The sequence below is a fragment of the Telopea speciosissima genome, chromosome 7 (genome assembly GCF_018873765.1).
Source record: "Telopea speciosissima isolate NSW1024214 ecotype Mountain lineage chromosome 7, Tspe_v1, whole genome shotgun sequence".
NCBI lineage: Eukaryota > Viridiplantae > Streptophyta > Magnoliopsida > Proteales > Proteaceae > Telopea > Telopea speciosissima.
Genome location: NC_057922.1, coordinates 43,991,357 through 44,010,408, shown reverse-complemented (window position 1 = coordinate 44,010,408; position 19,052 = coordinate 43,991,357). Strand labels below are relative to the sequence as shown.

The following is a 19,052-nucleotide window of genomic DNA, read 5'->3' as shown; positions in this document are numbered from 1 at the left end:
ATTTTCGTGTTCATCTCCCTGAGCTTACGGTCAAACTCGCTTTCTTTGACCTGGTTGTCGATGGCGTTCGTGTGTGTGCGACGTGCGTTCAACTCATCCCTGAGATCTGGATGGGGTAGCCTTGGTGGGTCTACCCGATTAGTGCGTATGTTTGAGGCCCTAGAATGAGTTCTTTTGGACCGGCTATGAGTTCTCTGGCCGGTGGAAATTGATTGATCCTCCACATGAGAGGGCCTGTTCAGAGTAGGCAGGTTCCCCGTATGCATTATTCTCGGAGGAGGTAGCTCTCGCCTGGACGGGTGTGATGATCCTGCTCTACTTCCCGACGCTCCTACGTCGTCTCTCGCTATCCTCATAAGTAGCACCTGTACTTGGATAGATGACGTCAATAGCCCCATAAGGATAAACAGTTTGAACAATATAAGGGCCATCCCATCTAGAGCGCAACTTACTTGGAAAGATGTGCAAACGAGAGTTGTACAACAACACTTTCTGACCTACCTCAAAAGATTTTCTCAAAATATGCCTGTCATGGAAGGCCTTAGTCTTCGCCTTGTAAATCCGGGCATTCTCATAAGCATCATTTCTTAGCTCTTCTAACTCAGATAGTTGGAGTTTCCTATGGGCACCCGCAGTAGGTAGATCAAAGTTAAGCTTATTAATAGCCCAAAAGGCTTTATGCTCTAACTCAACAAGTAAGTAGCACGCTTTTCCATACACCAGACAGTATGAAGATTGACCAAGGTCGATCTTAAAGGCAGTCCTATAGGCCCACAAGGCATCTACCAAATGATTAAATCAATCCTTGTGGTTCGGGTTGATGGTTTTCTCAAGGATTTGCTTTATTTGCCGATTTGAAACCTCAACCTGGCCACTGGTCTGAGGATGGTAGGGGCGTGGCCAACTTGTGAATGACACCTTACTTTCTCATGAGGGCCTCAAAGGGACGGTTGCAAAAATGCTTGCCCCGATCACTAATGATAGCATGGGGAGTACCAAAACAGGAGAAAATATTCTCCTTTAGAAATTTTATAACCATCTTATGGACATTGGTCCTGCAAGCAATTGCTTCAATCCACTTGGACACATAATCCACAGCAAGTAAAATGTACAGGTTACCAAAATAATTAGAGAAAGGCCCAATGAAATCTATAACACATACATCAAACACCTCAACCACCAGAATTGGATTGAGGAGAATCATATTCCTCCTAGAGAGACGCCCTAAAGATTGGCATGAAGAACACGCTTTGCAATAAGTAAAAGCGTCTTTAAAAAGACTAGGCCAATAAAATCTGCACTGTAAAATCTTGATCGCTGTCTTATTGGGCCCAAAATGGCCTCCACAAGCCTGATCATGGCAAAAAGATAAGATAGAGTATTGCTCATGATCAGGAACACACTTCCGAATGACATGATCCGGACAGGTCTTACAAAGATAAGGATCGTCCCAAAAGAAATATTTAACTTGAGAAAAGAAACGATTCTTATCTTGGGTGGACCAATGTGCAGGTGCCACACCCGTAACTAGATAATTAACAATGTCAGCGAACCAAGGTTCACTAGACATTGCCATCAGATACTCATCAGGAAAGTTCTCATTGACTGGAGAATCATCAGTCAAGGAATTTGGTAGCCGGGATAGATGGTCTGCAACCAAATTTTCACTACCCTTCTTATCCTTAATTTCAAGATCAAATTCTTGCAACAAGAGGAGCCACCTAATGAGGCAAGCCTTGGCATTTTTCTTCTGTACAAGATATTTGATAGCTGCATGGTCAGTGTACACAATCACATGTGAGCCTATCAAGTAGAGCTTGAACTTCTCTAATGTAAATACAATAGCTAAAAATTCTTTCTCAGTAATGGTATAATTAAGTTGTGCATCATCTAGAGTCCTACTTACATAATAAATGACATGGGGCAGTTTATTAATTCTCTGCCCAATAACAGCCCCTATAGCAAAATCAAAGGCATCACACATAAGCTCGAATGACACTGTCCATTTTGGAGCTTGAATAATGGGTGCTGAGGTCAACTCTCTTTTTAATTGCTCAAAACTCTTATGACACTCAGGGGAGAAATCAAAGGGGCGATCATTTGCCAATAGGGTAGTTAGAGGTCAAGCTATCTGGCTAAAGTCTTTGATGAATCTTCTATAGAAGCCCGCATGACCCAGAAAAGATCTAATATCCTTCACACTCTTGGGTGGTGGTAAATTGACAATAAGGTCCATCTTAGAACTATCAACCTTAATCCCATCTTTGAAAACAATGTGACTAAGAACTATACCTTGCTTCACCATGAAGTGACACTTCTCCCAGTTCAAAATCAAGTTCTTTTCTATGCATCTCTTGAGAACCAAGGAAAGATGGTATATGCAATTAGAAAAAGTAGAGTCGTGAATAGAAAAATCATCCATAAACACCTCTAGGAATTGCTCTACCATATCAGAAAAGATACTCATCATGCACCTTTGAAAAGTAGCAGGGGCATTGCAAAGCCTAAAAGGCATACGCCGGTAAGCAAAAGTTCCATAAGGGCATGTAAATGTGGTCTTATGTTGGTGCTCCGAAGCAATAGGGATTTGGTTATAGCCAGCATATCCATCATGAAAACAATAATACTCATGACCAGCTAGTCTCTCTAACATTTGATCAGTGAAAGGAAAGGGGAAATGGTTCTTTCATGTTGCCGCATTCAGCTTCCTATAGTCACTCCACACTCTCCATCCCGTTTGGATACGGGTTGGAATTAGTTCATTATTTGCATTCTCAACTACAGTGATTCCTCCTTTCTTAGGCACAACCTGCACAAGACTCACCCATTGGCTATCAAAAATGGGATAAACGATGCCATGATCCAAGCACTTTAGGATCTCCTTAATTGCCTCTTTCATCATAGGATTAGCCCTTCTTTGGGGTTCCCTAGAAGGATTGAAACTCTCCATCAGATGAATATGATGCTGAACAATGGAGGGACTAATACCTTTGATGTCTGACATGGTCCAATCTATGGTTTTCATATGTTCTTTTAGAAGCTGATCAACTCTTCTTCTTGACTAGACTTCAGATCAGAAGCAATAATGACAGGAAGAGTTTGATCTTATCCTAGGAAGGCATAATTTAGGTTGGAAGGCAACAATTTCAACTCTAATGTGGGGGGCTCAATAATGGAGGGTTTAGGAATGGAGGTGGATAGGGGCCAATGGTGGTTGGATGCTCCAGACCTCGGATAAGGTGGTATCATCAACACCTTCCAATTCCTTCATATACTCCTGAAATCCCGAAAATAAAATCAATCTCAAAGAAAGTCTCAACATCATCAAGGAATCCCTTGATTCCACGAGATGGGTTTGTTTGGTTCCCTTGATTCCAGGAGAAGTTAAGATAATTTTTCCATCCTGGATTGTAAGTATTGTTATATGGATTATTCCGGTAAAGAGCACTTACATTTTCAGTGTTGGAATTACCCGCAAAGGTGTTGGGGCATTCCTCCATAAGATGACCAGGTGTATGGCACCAACTGCATATGGAGACATAGTTGACTTGGTTAATTGGTATAGGCTCTTTAGGAACTATGGATTACAACCTTTTGATGAGGCTATCTAGTTTGGCTTCTTTGTTTGGTACACCCTCAATGAGGTAACCCTTAGTGATCCTTTCAGCCTCTTGGGTGGATTCTCACTCCCTAGTCTTATCAGCCAAGTTGGTCAAAAATGTCCAAGCCTCATTCTCATCAGTAAAAGAGGTAAATCCGATAGGACACATAGAATCTAAAAGTTGCTTGGTCTGAAAGTCAATGCCCTTATAAATGATTTGGCAAATTTGCCACAAATCAATACTGTGGTGAGGGCATTCTAACAGGAGATCCTTGAACATTTGCATGAATCTAGAGAAGGACTCATATGGTTTCTACCTAAATTGAAGTATGTCACTCTTGAGTTTATTGGTTTTGTGAAGAGGAAAAAACTTCTCAGGAAGACAATTGTAAACTGATCCCATGTAGTAATGGAATTAGTCGACAGTCCATAGAGCCACTTCTTGGCATAGTCCTTCAGAGCAAAGGTTATGAACCGAAGTCTAACTGCATCATCAGATAAATTTTGGACTTTAATTAGAACACAAACCTCCTCAAATTCCTTAAGGAAGAGATAGGCATCTTAATTGGCCATCCCATGGAAATGGGGCAACATACTAATGAAGTTGGTCTTGAATTCATAATTATTTCCTATAACAACTGGTAGACTGATGCAGGAAGGCTATGCAGCCCTGGTAGGGTAGAACCTATCCTAAAGAGTCCTAGGCTGAGGTTGGTCAACCATGGTCAAAGGTGGTGAAGAAGGTGGTATTCTAATAAGACGGTTGGTTGAGTCACGGGTCCACACTTTAGCCACCTAAACAGATAAGAAGTCTCCCCCTTTTTTTTATTCTTTTTTTTAATTACAAAGAAAACTAAAGAGACTAGAAAAAAAACACTAAAAACACGAGGGGACTAAAGATAGTTGGTGCATCTGCCCCTCAAAGGTTGAAACAATGATTCCAAAGCTGTAAGGTTGCCATATAGGTTGACAACAAGGGAATCCGTATAGTCTTCACTAGCCACCTACGTGCGACTCCAAGTGGATTCTGATGTAGAATGGAGGACTACTATACTTTTTTGTTTTCAAACAAAGGCACTCACTATGTTGCTTTCCTATTATCAAAGTTGGTCACCTCCAAAAATAGGTCACATGCCAATCCAAACCACCCAAACGAATCAAGGGGTAGCATCATAGGTGATGAAATCCCATGAGGTATACCAAGATTGGCTGGGTTTGGTCATATGAGAAATTTTGGATTGAGCGCACATTCTTTGAAACAGAAGAGAAGCAAGATGAGGTTTTCTCTTCTTTTTTTTTTTTAAAGAAAAGGAAAAAGAAAAAGAAAAAGAAAATAAAGCACTTCGATTTACTTAAAAATAAGAAAAATAAAGTGGACAATTATCTCCCCGGCAACGGCGCCAAAAACTTATTTGTCAAGAAATAATACCGCAAGCGTATGGGTCAATCGTAGCTACGGGTCGAACACAAGGAGATAAGCCACTCTATCTTACTCATTTAAAATAACGCAAAGTGAACCAAATTAAGATGCTTAAACTAAATTAACGATCCTACACATGCATCTACCGAATTGACTTCCTAACCATTCATCATCTAACCTATCAAAAACTAACACGGATTACGGGATTGATGGATTAAAATCACCACAGCCATAGACAAACAAAGAAAAATAAATCCAAGAGATCAAAGAAATAAAACCCAAAGATTGCTTGATTGGATTGAACTTGATTAGCTTTCTCTACCAAACTTGAATTCGCATCTACCAAATCTGAAAAATAAAATAAAAATTATTCAACTAAGAACCTACATAAGATATGAAGATGAGTGTAGAAAAAAAAAATCCTAACAGAATGGAGGAAAAGGAGAGGATGAGAGTGAGAATAAAATAAAGAGAATGGAAGAAATAAGAGAATAAGAATAAGAGAAAAAAAAATGGATCGATACTCCCTTCTACCAAACAAGCAATTGAATGTGTTGAATGAGCATTGGATGAAAGTTGTCGATGAAGCTTCAAAAACTTGAATTAACTTGCATGCCTTCCTCTTCCAAATCTCTTAGTCCTCTCACAAGAATTAGAAACCTAGAACTAGAAAGCTTAAAACAAAAACTAAAAGCTACATATTGAAGAGATTACAACCATAATTGAAGAACAAACCTTAAATTAAACTTGCATAAAAATAATTACAACCATGGAAATAAAATTCATAAAAGCAAAGCTAGAAAACTAGAAGCCAAAAAGAAGAAGAAGACTAAAAATTCTCTTAGCAATTAACACCTTAAACAACCCCAACCCCCTATGTATTTATAGGGAAAGGAGAAGGAAGAGAGGGGAAGAGAGAGAGGAGGGAGGATCTCCACGATTTTGAGTGGGCCCTACCTTCCTTTTACATCAAAACTTAGTTGCCAAGAAAAAGAAAACAAATGAAAAGTAAAGATACAAGTTCCTAGCTCAATACACCTGCTATTTTCTAAAAAGAGAGCTTTCCAGTTTGACTCTTGTGTTTCCTTTTTCTCGCAGGTGTCTTCTCCAAGTAATGTGAACAAGGCTATCTCCAATCATTGACTTTTCAACTTTCCAAGGATGAGAGACTATTTCTCACAAGATATCTATCACTAGTCAAATTCCCATAATGCCCTTGAAAATTTGGTGGAGAGAGAGAGTGTGTGATGACTGGGATTCCTTTCAAGAATTAATTAAATTCCCATTCTGTCCTTCAAAAAATATGGAACATGGGGTGCTTATATATGCCTCACTGTTGCGTTTCTTGCGAAAAATCACCCAAAATAAACCCAAATTTCGTCCAATTTGGAATTCGGGAGCCCAAGATATCTTAAGTTGAAGTTGGACTACTCTAGAGCCTTCCAAATGGAATTTTTTGGCTAACAGAAAAGTCAATTCCAGATTTATTGCGATATAGGCGAGTATACAGAACTTTCGCGCCACAGCACCATTCTGGGCCGTCAGATCTGCCTCTAAGAATCAGACTTGATATCAGCCTTCGGATTGGTGGCTACTTGAATTTAAAGATAACTTTTGATAATTGCAATACAGCCCCTCAAATCCGAACTTCCGCTTTACAAACCCTTGTCATAAAAAATGAAAACAGTGGAATGCCATTTTCACGTGTCGTTACGGAAACGGTCGTAACTTCTTCGTTTCAACTCGGAATCAAGTGTCGTTTGAACCGTTACGAAGTTGACTCGACGGGCTACGCATCCATACTATTAACAACTCAATATTATGCTAAGGGGCCCACTATACTCACTTTCAAATTTGACTGATTGGTGTGATTCTTTCAATGCCCAATCCAAACTTGATTTTCTCGACTCCTGGGCGCTTCTGACTACTGCCAAACACCACTAAATAGCTTAAAAATGGCTCCTTAGCATAATTTGCTCCATTTTCACAAGAATTCACCTAAAACTTGAAAACACAAACAAAAATCTTGAGTAGCTCCGTTCCAAGTATAAAAATGCATGCTTTATGGCCCTAAGATTTCACACATAAATGTGCTCATCAACGAGCTCTTCTCACACTGCGAGAAGCATATCAATCTTGCAAAAGTTCTTGCAGCCGAGCAAGAGAAAGAGACCAAGCCCGAGAAGAAGAACCAAGAAAAGAAAGATTCCCAATCTGGGGGAAATGGCCGAAAAAATGACCAAGATCAGAAGAATCCGAAGAGAAAGAGAGATGATCGGGTCTGGGTTCCAAGGAGCGATTCAAAGCTGGAGCCAACCTACACTGCCCTTACCCACAACCGATCATACATCCTTAATAAAATTAAGGATCAGATGACTCTACACTGGCCCACCAAGATGCTTAAGCCTGCAAATGAGCGCATTAAGAACAAGTATTGCAGATTCCACCAAGATCATGGCCATGACACGGAGGACTGCAGCCAGTTGAAAGATGAAATAGAGGCCCTCATCCAGAGGGGCCGCTTAAGCAGGTTTGTGAAGTTAGAGGGCGGTGAAAGAAAGTAGGGGAACCATCCCCGAGAACCCGAGGAGAGAGCGAAGTACCCTACTCGATTGCAAGAAAATGATTACAGATCATATCCAATAAGGTGCGGGCGCCATACTGAAAATGCGCCCCTTAGAGAGATTAACACTATCTTTGGAGGTCTGGGATTGGGAGGAGAATCTTCCAATTCCAGGAGAAATCATGCTTGGAGCGTGTTTCATGCTGAAGTTCCAAACAAGAAGAGGAAGTCCGAACAACAAATAAACTTTTTGGATGTAGACCTGTTAGGTATCCAGATGCCACATGATGACGCTCTGGTGATCAAAATGACTATTGCCAATTTTTCTATGGTCAGGATAGTTGTTGATAATGGAATCTCCGTTGACATCATTTATTATGATGCCTTTGAGAAGATGCAGTTGAAACCCGAGATGCTGAAGAGGGTAGAGTCACTACTCTATGGGTTTAATGGAGCCCCTGTGCATGTTGAAAGCTCAATCGAGTTGCTGGTGATCGTAGGGACTGAACCTATGCTCTCCATAGTAAAGATAAATTTTCTGGTGGTAAAGGTTAATTCCACCTACAACGGGATACTTGGCTGACCAAGCCTTAACATCCTGCAAGCCATTGTCTCCACGCTCCGCCTCGTGATGAAATTTCCTACTGAAGAAGGCATAGGAGAGTGCTGAGGTAGCTAGATAACCTCAAGGAAATGTTACGAAGGCTATTTAAGGATAAAAGGGAAGGAGCCACAGATGCTCCAAATCACATTTGAGGATGCTTGTGATGATACCGAGCATAAAAGGTTAGAGCTAGCCGAGGACTTGATCCTGGTGGAAATTGTTGAAGGAGATGATAGCCGAGCAGTCCAGATTGGAGCATGCCTGACGGGGGAGTTGAAGAAGTGCCTGGTTGAGTTTTTAAGGGCCAATGCAGACGTCTTTGCATGGTCAGCTACTAATATGCCTGGGATTGACCAACCATGAGCCGAGCACAAGCTAAATGTCTACCCAGCTGCAAAACCCATGTTCCAGAAGAAGAGGACCTTTGTGCCAGAGTGACAAGAGAAGGTGGCAGGGGAAGCAGTCAAGTTACTAGAGGCTGGATTCATTGAAGAGGCCATTTATCCAGAATGGCTCTCTAATGTTGTAATGGTGCCCAAGCCTAATGGAAAGTGGCGAATGTGTATTGACTTCACCGATTTGAATAAAGCATGCCCTAAGGACTACTACCCCTTGCCTCGTATTAATTTGTTAATAGATGCAACGGCAGGCCATGAAATGCTAAGTTTCATGGATGCTTATCCAAGATATAATCAAGTTAAAATGTATGAACCTGACATACTGAAGACCTCCTTCATTATTGGCAGAGATAATTACTGCTACAAACAGATGCCATTTGAACTGAAGAATGCGGGTGCCACCTATCAACGGTTGGTACACCAAATTTTTTGAGAACAAATAGGGCGTAACATGGAAGTGTATGTGGATAATATGCTCGTGAAGAGATTGGAGGCATCTGACCATATAATCAACCTTGAAGAAGCTTTTCAAGTCTTAAGGAAAAGCAAAATGATGCTCAACCCAGCTAAATGTGCATTTGGGGTAACTTCAAGTAAGTTCCTAAGCTTCATGGTCTCACAAAGGGTGATAGAAGCAAATCCCACAAAGATCAAGGCCATATTCTACCGCCTGGAAGAATAAGGGAAGTGCAAGAACTAACTGAAAGAATAGCTGCACTTGGAAGATTTATTTCTGCCTCAGGTGATTGGTGTTTCCCTTTCTTCAAAACATAAAAAAATAGAGCAAATGAAAGGCATGCAAAAGGAGTAAAGTTGACTTCTAAATGGACAGAGGAGTGCCAAAAGGTGTTCACAGATCTGAAAAAATACTTGGCCAATTCACCATTGCTGGCAAAACCCGATCTTGGAGATGTGCTCCAACTGTACTTAGCTGTTACCTCGATAGCCATAAGCACAGTATTAATCAAGGGAGATGGTCGGATACAAAAGCCCATATACTATGTCAGCAAAGTACTCTTAGATGCAAAAACAAGGTATAACAACATAGAAAAACATGCTTATGCTCTGATGATGGCTACACGGAAGCTCAGACCCTACTTTCAGGCTTATACGATAGAGGTGGTGTCGAATCAACCTTTAAAGAAGATTTTGTCAAAGCCCGATCATTCAAGGCATCTTTTGGCATGGTCGGTTGAGTTAGGAGAATTCGATGTGTGGTACAAACTGCGCACAGCTATAAAAGCGCAAGCACTAGCAGACTTTGTTATTGAATGTACCCTACCACACGATGGTCGGTTAGTGAATGGCACCAACCATGAAGATCAAATAGAACCTTGGACGTTGTACGTAGATGGATCCTCCAGTAATGCTGGATGCGGAGCTGGTCTGATCTTAACAAGCCCAAGAGGATTTATGGTATAGTATGCATTGAGATTTGAATTTCAAACTACCAACAGCGGAGCTGAGTATGAAGCATTGATAGCTAGTCTGAGACTTGTAAAGAGCCTAATGGTGAAGAGCCTCATCGTGCACAGTGACTCTCAACTGGAAGTCAACTAAGTGAATGGGGAGTATGAGGCAAAGGAGCCGCGTATGGCACAATACTTAAGGAAGGTACGTGAATTCACAGCTGAATTTACTTACTTTCAAATATTACAAGTACCCCATGTGCCCTATCTCGGTTGGCCACATCATATTTTCAAGAATTAGGCAGAACAGTGTACATAGATATTCGCGGAGTACCGAGCATCGAAGAAACTAAGCAAGTAATGCCCATTCAGGAGGAACCATGTTGGATGGACCCACTCATCACATATCTCCAGGGGGACACACTTCCGACCGACAGAGAAGAGGCTAAGAAGATAAGGATGAGAGCGGCTCGGATTACCATGATCGATGGAACACTGTATAAAATGGCATATGCCATGCCATACTTGAAATGTCTCAGACCATCAGAAGTTGAATATGTACTCAGAGAAATTCACATAGGCATTTGCGAACAACACTTGGGGGGCATAGCAATAGCTCACAAGGTAATCAGACAAGGTTAATTTTGGCCATACCTACGTAAAGATGCGATGGGTTTTGTATGCAAATACATTTACTGCCAAACCTTCACACTGATCATATGGAAACCAACAATTGAGCTCACCAGCATTTCAAGCCCATTACCTTTTGTGCAATGGGGAATGGATACTCTTGAACCTTTTCCAAGGGCAACTAGAGGAAAATAATTCGTGGTGGTAGTAGTTGATTATTTTACCAAATGGGTAGAAGCAGAAGCATTAGCAACAATCTCTGCAGCCAATGTGTGGAAGTTTTTTCTTTATTCGGTCCTTTACAGATATGGAATCCTGAGAATCCTTATCACAGATAGTGGGAAGAAACTTGAACAGAAATTTAAAGAGTTCAGTGATCAGTTCGAGATTCAGCTGCGCAAGACTTTAGTAGCACATCCACAATCCAATGGCCTAGCTGAAGCTATGAACAAAATCTTGTTGGATGGAATAAAAAAGAAGCTTGAGGTAGCTAAGGGGTTATGGGCAGAAGAGCTACCAAACATCCTATGGGCATATTGGACAACTACAAAGCTTGCAACAGGAGAAACCCCATTTATGTTGACATATGGGACTGAAGTAGTGATTCCTGTGGAGATTGGAGAAACTTCATTGAGAGTGTAGTCCTACAACCCAAAAACCAATAGTGAAGAATTAAGAGCAAATTTGGACCTGTTGGACGAAATCAGGGAGATAGCACGGCTAATGAATGTTGCGCATCAACAACGGACAACATGCCACTACAATGCCAAGGTGAAACCAAGAATATTTCATCCAGGAGATCTGATGCTCCGTAAAGTTGAAGCCTCTGATCCCAGAGCCATAGGAAAGCTAGCACCAAACTGGGAAGGACCGTACAAAATCTCCAAACAGGTGGCTTCTGGAGCTTATCATTTGGAGACTTTGGAGGGGGTACCCATACCACGGTCTTGGAATTCGAAAAATTTGAGAAAATTCTACCGGTGAAGGTTGGTCCTCCTTTAGGTTAAACCCATTTTTTGATTGTTTCAAATGTTTAGATTTCTATATTTAGTAAAAGCATCTTTCTAGTTCATTTTAATGGGCAAGTTATTAAAGGTTTCAATTTGCATGTTGATTAATAATGTGCAAATTATTTTAATGGTCTACTGATCATAATGGTGGTTTACACCATAGTGGCGTTCCATAATAAAATTAATGGTCTACCGACCATAATGGTGGTCTTCACCATAGTGGCATTCCACAATGAAATTAATGGTCTACCGACCATGATGGTAGTTTGCACCATAGTGGCATTCCACAATGAAATTAATAGTCTACTGACCATAATGGTGGTCTGCACCATAATGGCATTGGAGATGGCGACATTAAAAGTAACACATACAAGGAAAGCATCATGGACAACAGAACAAAAATGAGAAGTTTGTCATTCATTAAAAGGAACATTCTTATAACATAGAAATGGGATGCAAAAAGCAAGGGATTACAGTTATAGCATCATTTACAACATAGAAAGGTTTGTCAAGGCGTCAAGGTTGGCTCCACATTATTCCATGGTTACAGTTACAGTTATTCCATAGTTGGCTCCACATTATCTTGTAACGGCTTAATTCCATGGTTGGCTCTACATTATCTACAAACAAGAAAGGTTTGTCAAGGTGTAGACATAAATCAATGGGATTGCTGTTTTTGAACCTTTAAATTTAAAACAATCCAAACCTTGTCTATGGTAAATCAACGTGCATTTCGACGTGTCTACGAGTTTTTTAGTGAGTGGGTGTATACGTGGGATAAAGATCCTCTCCAATTCTTGGCAATTCCCGGCAATACCACCTTCCCTACGTGACACGTGGCGTAAAGAGATCCTATGGTGGAGATTAGTTTGCCCCATTTCATGAACCACAATCAGATTTGGCAATCGGGTTATGCTAACTCGAGTAGCACCCAAACCCAAAACAGAGGAAATTAGAGAGAAAAAAATGCAGAATGGGGGAGATTCTGGATTTCCTGCGTGCTTAAGGCGAGAGATCAAGAAGGTCATGGCATCCATACTAATAAACCAAAATTGTACCAGCCAATCATGGGCTGCCACGTGTCCTAGCCCAAGAGGGAAGACCATCCCAAGCCTGGCCACCTTATGTCTCACTTGATTGGCCCAGAAGGTAAAGAACCAACAAAGACGTCCAAGGTCCAAGACCAAGTACTACACGCAAGCTACTAACATCACCGACGAGATATACATCACTTCATTAGTTGAAGGTACCACCTACCAGAGGTACAATTCCAGACGGACTCATGCACCAAGGACCTTATCTGATATACAAGGGCGCATGCATGTCTATCTACTGAGAACATCTTCCCTACTAGGACTTTACCTCCCATGGGGGAGTAACCAACCAAGAGATGAATCCTACCAACTAGGAACACCTATCTACTATGAGGACTACTTGTTACCAGCTGGGACTCTCCACACCACCTCACTCCACTATAAATTCCAAGGTACACTACCCCATTAACCCATCTTGAATATCTTGAATTCTAACTATTCATCTGTTTGTCCAGAGAGATCTAACTTAGGCATCGAAGAGTCTTAGGCCGGAACCACACTAGTTCTCCCTTGTCACCCAGGTCCTTTTGCAGTTGCGGCATTCGAAGGGACCACCAAGCAATTTCTTGACGCAATAGATTGGCGCCGTCTATGGGAACGACGCTAGCCAACCGTATCTACTAACTCGCTTCCTGTTTGAGTTTAAATAATTCCGCAAGCGTACAGGTCAATCGTAGCTACTGGTCGAACACAAGGAGATGTATGCCACTCTATTATACCCACTTAAAAACAACGTAAAGTGAACCAAATTAATTAAAGTGTTGGATTAAACTAACGATAATTAAACTAACGAATCCTAACTCACAAGCATTTACGTCCTAACACACATCCATCTAACCTACTATGCATCTAACGCGGATTGATGAAATTGGAGGAATTAAAATTGCCACAACCACACAGCCACACAATCAAAAGCTATAAATCAAAGAAATAGAACTAACGAATGAGGCTTGAACCAGACTGAAGTTGATTGCTTTTTGTACCACACTTGAATGCTCCTACCATATCTGAAAAATAAACAAAAAAATAATTAAATTAAAATCTTACCATAATGCATGATGATGATAATAAATTAAAAAAATAAAATTTTAAAAGCATGGAAGAATTAGAGAGGTAGAGAATGAGAATAAAATAAAATCCTACAAGAATGAAGGAAATAGAGGGGATGAGAGTAAGAATAAAATAAAGGAAGAAGTAAGAGGCTAAGAATAAGAGAAAGAAAAATAAAATAAGAACTTTGAACCAATACTCCCTTCTACCAAACTTGTAATTGCATGAATCGATTAGGCATTGGATGGATGTAGTTGATGAAGCTTGAAAAACTTGAATGAACTTTGCATGTCTTCCTCTTCCAAATCTCTAAATCTTCTCACAAGAATTAGAAACCTAGACTAGAAAGCTTAAACTAGAACTAGAAAATAAGAGATTATTAAGAGATTACAACCATATTGAAGACAATAATTGAATTTAAAGCTTGCATAAATTTATTACAACCATGTAAACCAAACTCATAAAATCAAACTAGAAGCTAAAAGCCAAAAATTAGAGGAAGACGAAGAAGAAGAATTTCATTAAACTTGAACTAGAACATGAACATCTTATAACCCCAACCCTTGGGTATTTATAGGGGAAGGAGAAAAGAAGGGAGAAGACGGAGAGATCCTCCACATTTTTGGGAGGTTCTCTCCTTCTAAAAACCATGGAGCATGTGGAGGGTGAAAAGAATCTCCCTCAATATTTGATTCTCCCATCTCTCTTTCCCTTTACAAATTGCTTGAATCCCAAGGAAAAAAAAATAGAAAGTGGGAGATATACAAAGCTTAGCTCCATTAACCTGCAATTTTCTAAAAAATAGACTTTCCAATTTAATTCTTGTGCTTCATTTTCTTTGCAAGAGTCTTCTGCAAGTAATGTGATCAAGGCATCTCCAATCTTTTGACTTTTCAACCTTCCCAGGATGAGAGAATATTCTCCACAAGATATCTATCCATAGTCAAATTCCAAAAATACCCTTGGAGATTTGGAGGGGAGAGAGAGTGATAACTAGGATTCCATTCAATAATTAATTAAATGCCCATGATGTCCTTCTTCAAAATTCGTGGAGCATGTGTGCTCCCTAGAAAAAACGTGGAAGGTGGACTCTAAAGAAAATCGTGGGCAGTGTGGGTCCCCCATGTGTGGATGGCAACTCTTCTCTCTCTTTAAGATTTGAAAATCGCAGAAAGGGTCTTGTACTTGCATGAAATCTCAACCCTTAATTAGAAGTACCTTCAAAAATACCCTTGGGAAGTGGCAGACAGGCTTGGGCTTTCATTCTAGCTCATATCTGGCCCATTATTCTTTCCTAGCCTGAAAAGAATAATCGCTTGCATGGTGGCCTAAATGAACGCGTAATTGCATTCGGTCATGTCCATCTTGCTCAAAATCCAGTCCTCTTTATAGCCATAGAAAGAAATATGATGACTTTACGTGTAGATTAGGACATGCAGCTCCCGATAGCCCAGAATAGCATAAAATGGCAAAAAATCTGAAAAGTACAGGAAAGCACCCGAGTAACTCTGTTCAATGTGGTAAAATGCATGCTTTATACCCTAAGATTTCACACATAAATATGCTCATCAGATTCCCCCACGCTTGAAGTTTGCTTGTCCTCAAGTAAACAAAACAAAAACTAATCTAAAATGCAGAAATCCTAACTCACTTTAGTAGGAATCACAGTTGCACTTAGCATGTGCAACAAGCCTTTGAACCCCTAGGTTACCCCTAGTGGACGAGTTTAGTCTCATGGGTGTTTGCAGTGAATGTACACCCAAAATTCAATAAGTCAAAAATATGCTGTAAATTTTAATCATGGCATAAGTAGGATAGTGCACACAATCCCTAAAAGTGCTCAACTAAAGATCAAGGAGCCAAAGATTCCCCCACACTTGGATTTTATTATCCCACATCAATTCAAGCAACAAGCATGCATCAAGATTAGGGGATCTCCTCATATCTTCTGAACACTACTCACCTTCAGGTAAACCACTCATAGCATTGATGGAACCAAAGACTCAGGCTTTGAGCATTTTTTATCGTACTTTCTTTTCAGGCATTAAGGCAAAAGCTTTTCTTTCTCAGTAGTAAACTCTATTTCTACTCCACTACTGTTCCCTGAATGACATGGTGGAGCATACACCAGACACCCAAATACTTGGTAGCTTCATTTTTTGCATATATCTATAAAGACATTGATACATTGATGCAAAAGTTTTTTTGAGTTTCCTTCTAAGGAATTTTGAACAAGCCACCCTGCTTCCTGAGGCAACAGTGCCCTGTCTAGTTCCAAGGAATTCCACTTTCCTTTTTTCTCTTTTTTTTTTTGTTTTCTTTTTCTCTTTCATGCCTTGCCACAAACAAATTGGTCTCAACTACTAGCCAAAAGATCAAAGGGTCCATAAAACACATAGAGGAATCTAGCCATCAAACGAAATAGTACTCATATTTTCTAATTCAGTCCCTCTCACCAGATACATACTAATTACCATCCTTGAAAAGGGATTTTTTTATTATTTCGCATGCTAGGGCACCTAATTCCCTCTTTCTCTCGCTTTGCAATCAAAGAAACGTACGCACAAAACCAAAACTACCACCACAATCAAAATTCACCACTTAAGTTCACACACCCCCCCTCCACACTTAATTCATGCAATGACCTCAATGCATGCAGAAAAGAGAAAATAAGGACAAGGGAGGGCAAACATACCAGGAGATCAATCATCAAGTTAAAGAGGCTCATGGAGATCCATGACTTCTTCCACAACTGGAACAGGCATCTCAATGTATGGCTTCAAACGTTGGCCATTCACCTTAAAAGTAGCACCTGAACTTGGATTGGCAACTTCAACAGTCCCATGAGGATAAACAGTTTGAACAATATAAGGGCCATCCCATCTAGAGCGCAACTTACCTGAAAAGATGTGCAAATGAGAATTATACAACAAAACTTTCTGACCTACCTTAAAAGATTTTTTCAAAATATGCCTATCATGGAAAGCCTTGGTTTTTGCCTTGTAAATCTGGGCATTCTCATATGCCTCATTTCTCAGCTCTTCCAACTCAGATAATTGGAGTTTACTATGGGCACCTGTAGTGGGTAGATCAAAGTTAAGCTTCTTAATAGCCCAAAAGGCTTTGTGCTCTAGCTCAATAGGTAAGTGACATGCCTTTCCATACACCAGACGGTACGGAGAATGACCAAGGTCAGTCTTTAAGGCGATCCTATGGGCCCATAAAGCATCTACCAAATGATTAGACCAATCCTTGCGGTTCAGGTTGATGGTTTTCTCAAGGATTTGCTTTATTTGCCGATTTAAAACCTCAACCTTGCCACTGGTCTGGGGATGGTAGGGTGTGGCCAACTTGTGAATGACACCATACTTTCCCATGAGGGCCTTAAAAGGACGGTTGCAAAAATGCTTGCCCCGATCACTAATGATAGGACGGGGAGTACCAAAATGAGAGAAAATGTTCTCCTTTAGGAATTTGATAACCATCTTGTGGTCATTGGTCCTGCAAGCAATTACCTCAATCCATTTGGACACATAGTCCATAGAAAGTAAAATGTACAGGTTACCAAAAGAATTAGGGAAGGGCCCCATGAAATCTATACCCCATACATCAAACATCTCAACCACCAAAATTGGATTGAGGGGCATCATATTCCTCCTGGAGAGACGCCCTAAAGACTGGCATGAAGAACACGCCTTGCAATAAGCAAAAGCTTCTTTAAAAAGAGTAGGCCAATAAAATCCGCACTATAAAACCTTGGCCGTTGTCTTATTGGACCCAAAATGGCCTCCACAAGCCTGATCATGGCAGAAAGATGAGATAGATTGTTGCTCATGATCAGGAACACACCTCCAGATGACTTGATCCGGATAAGTCTTAAAAAGATAAGGATCGTCCCAAAAGAAATACTTAACTTGAGAAAAGAAACGATTCTTATCTTGGGTGGACCAATGTATAGGTGTCACACTCGTAACCAGATAATTAACAATGTCAGCAAACCAGGGTTCACTAGATACTGCCATCAGAAACTCATCAGGAAAGTTCTCGTTGACTAGAGAATCATTAGTCAAAGAATTCGGCAGCCGAGATAGATGGTCTACAACCAAATTTTCACTACCTTTCTTATCCTTAATTTCAAGATCAAATTCCTGCAACAAGAGGACCCACCTAATGAGGCGAGCCTTGGCATCTTTCTTCTGCATAAGATATTTGATAGCTGCATGGTCAGTATACACAATCACATGTGAGCCTATCAAGTAGGGCTTGAACTTCTCTAATGCAACTACAACAGCTAAAATTTCTTTCTCAGTGGTGGTATAATTATGCTGTGCATCATCTAGAGTCCTACTTGCATAATAAATAATATGGGGGTAGTTTATTGATTCTTTACCTAAGAACAGCCCTATAGCAAAATCAGAGGCATCACACATAAGCTCGAATGACACTGTCCATTTTGGAGCTTGAATAATGGGTGCTGAGGTCAACTCTCTTTTTAATTGCTCAAAGCTCTTATGACACTCAGGGGAGAAATGAAAGGGGCGGTCCTTAGCCAATAGGGTAGTTAGAGGTCTAGCTATCTTACTAAAGTCCTTGATGAATCTTTTATAGAAGCCAGCATGACCCAGAAAAGACCTAATATCCTTCACACTCTTGGGTGGTGGTAAATTGACAATAAGGTCCACCTTAGATCAATCAACCTGAATCCCTTCTTTGGGCACAATGTGACCAAGAACTATGCCTTGCTTCACCATGAAGTGGCATTTCTCCCAATTCAAGACCAAGTTCTTTTCTATGCATCTCTTTAGAACCAAGGAAAGATGGTGCATGTAATTAGAAAAAGTAGAGCCGTGAATAGAAAAATCATCCATAAACATCTCTAGGAAGTGCTCTACCATATCAGAAAAGATACTCATCATGTACCTTTGGAATGTAGCAGGGGCATTACAAAGCCCAAAAGGCATACGCCGGTTAGCAAAAATTCCATAAGGGCATGTAAATGTGGTCTTGTGTTGGTCCTCTAGATCAATAGGGATTTGGTTATAGCCTACATATCCATCAAGAAAATAATAATATTCATGGCCAGCTAGTCTCTCTAACATTTGATCAATGAAAGGCAGGGGGAAGTGGTTATTCCATGTTGCCGCATTCAGCTTCCTATAGTCAATGCACACTCTCCATCCCGTTTGGATACGGGTTGGAATCAGTTCATTATTTGCATTCTCAACTATAGTGACTCCTCCCTTCTCTGGCACAACCTGCGCAGGACTCACCCA

At 40.5% G+C, this 19,052-nt stretch overlaps 1 pseudogene; it reads right to left on the bottom strand.

Moving 5' to 3' along the window:
* Positions 1–315: 315 nt before the first annotated feature.
* LOC122668607 lies at positions 316–17,966 on the bottom strand (annotated as a pseudogene).
* Between the last annotated feature and the right edge of the window lie 1,086 nt (positions 17,967–19,052).